This window comes from Papaver somniferum, unplaced genomic scaffold, assembly GCF_003573695.1.
Source record: "Papaver somniferum cultivar HN1 unplaced genomic scaffold, ASM357369v1 unplaced-scaffold_10, whole genome shotgun sequence".
NCBI lineage: Eukaryota > Viridiplantae > Streptophyta > Magnoliopsida > Ranunculales > Papaveraceae > Papaver > Papaver somniferum.
Genome location: NW_020618825.1, coordinates 11,978,346 through 11,980,663, shown reverse-complemented (window position 1 = coordinate 11,980,663; position 2,318 = coordinate 11,978,346).

The window sequence follows — 2,318 nt, the reverse complement described above, 5'->3', positions numbered from 1 at the left end:
GTAAACACATTACTGAGCCACGTTAAATCTTGTGTTTTGTATTCTTGTTATTTTTAAGTGTATATCTTGTTTCTTTTTTGTTTTAGTTCCATGTTGATCCAAAGAATTGATCTCTTGTGGTGTTTATCACTAAGGACTTACCTAAAATAAGATATTGCATCTACATCTTTTTTCTACATCAAAATATTACGTTGTTTATGTGTTGCAAATGTACTACTTCATTACTTTTAGTCCAGGATCTATCCTAAATCCCAAAGAGTTTACCATTTTAGATTTAGGACGCATAACGCTAAATTGGGCCTAGGCCAATTAATTTGGGCCTGCCACTACAGGAATAAAAAAGATCGTTAAGAGATAAAACTCCGAATTTACCCTTTATCAAATACTAATACTACAAATGTGTCCCCATTAAATCCTAATAATTAATAAAACTAAAAACTAAAATCAAAATCATAAAACTAAAAATTTAAATCAAAATCATAAAACTAAAACTAAAAATTTAAATCAAAATCAAAATAAAAATAAAATTCATTTCCATTTGCATCTCCAACCGATTCTTCTTCTCTTCTTCTCCCCTAATACGAATCAAGTACTTTTCTAGAAACGGATTTTTTTCATTCCCAAAAAGACCGATTATACTGAATGTGTATTCTTGTTGGAGAAAATTGAACCAGAATCGGTCTATGTTAATGTCCACATAGCCAGATTCTGGTATGGAAGAGATAACATTTTTCTATATATTTTTTTGGTTAGAATCAGATTACATGTATGTCCACAGAACCCGATTGTACAACCTTTGATTTCTTAACTGCTATGCTCACAATCAGATTATTTAAGGGTCCACATAAATCGATTGTTATTGATGTTTTCCACAATCGGTTTATGCTGATGCACACATCAACCGATTCATTAACCATGTTTTGAATTTTTGCACAAACCTTGAAATTTTTATCTTTATATTATAGAGAATGAAATTTGGAATTGAACGCAAAAAGAATGAGGTCATTCCGACATCGGACGAAGAAATTATGAGCAAAACAATCGAAGAAATGCACAGATTAACAATCGGTTTATGTGGGCATTAACATAAATCAGATTCTGGCGAAAAACAATCACAGAAAAACTCATGAATCGGTCTATGTTCTAAGTATTATAAACCGATTCATACACTCGGTTTATGTCAGCATGGACATCCACCGTTTCTGGACAAGTTTTTTCGAGGAATTTTTCTTTTCACTTTTTGATGAACAATCAAGATTAGTTATTTTCTAATTTCATTTGATTAAACATCAATTAATCACCCGATTAACGTTAATTAATCAAGAAATAAATTAGTCAATTTTTAAAATAATTAGATAAGGGGTGTTCTTTTTTACATTTTAGTGATCTTTTTTGTCATCTAGTATAGGCCCCAATTAAATGGCATAGGTCCCAATTTAGCCACGTAAAAATGGTGTACCTTTAATACACTTGCAATTTTCGTTGCCACAGTGTTGTTCCTCGATCTTTTTTTACCATGTCTCATAACGAGTAACAAATCATTTTACTTGTGGACCGCCTATTAAATATCCTGTCATGTCTTTGTCATGTGAGTGTTGCTAATTTATCTAATCAGTGTACCTAAGATGGAACTACGAATGATGTTGCCTCTTGTGTTTTTTAAATTACGGTCACAAGATTCTCTCGATTAAATTTGTGTAAAAGACGGGAATAATCAAGATCTTGGTAAGATTGATACAGTTTTACATAAAAAGAAGTAATAAATGATTGTGCATACAGTGAAAGTAACTTTTCAAGATTCTTAAAGAGATAGTCATATTTTCTTCGTATGGACGCACACCACTGGTGCTTCTGTATCCACATAGCTTTAGCTTACTACAATTGGATGTATGGCTACACGCCTGATGTGCAATCCTATCCGTTTCCATATTTCTTGTCGGATAAGTTTGAAACATCACATTAAGATGCGTAATAGTCCTTTGGCAGAGGATTCAATGATTCAAATAGTACTCATTTAAATACTTTCATTTGAATTTGAAAAATAGAGGCCAGATTCTTTCCCTCTCATATTAGCAATGAAAAAGGAGACATAAAAAAAACAAAAAATCAACAGCAAAAGAAAAATTACTTCACCGATTTTCTTTTCTTATAAGCTTCGGTTTTCAAAAAGAAACTAATTTCTGATTTTTTTTTGGCTTAATTAAATCGGAGAACTACATCTCATATGTCTCCAAACACCCGGAGGTAGTTTTTTCTTTTATCGCTATGTGTATCCAAACATGTTTCTTTTATTATCACTAAAGAATTTGGTATACATA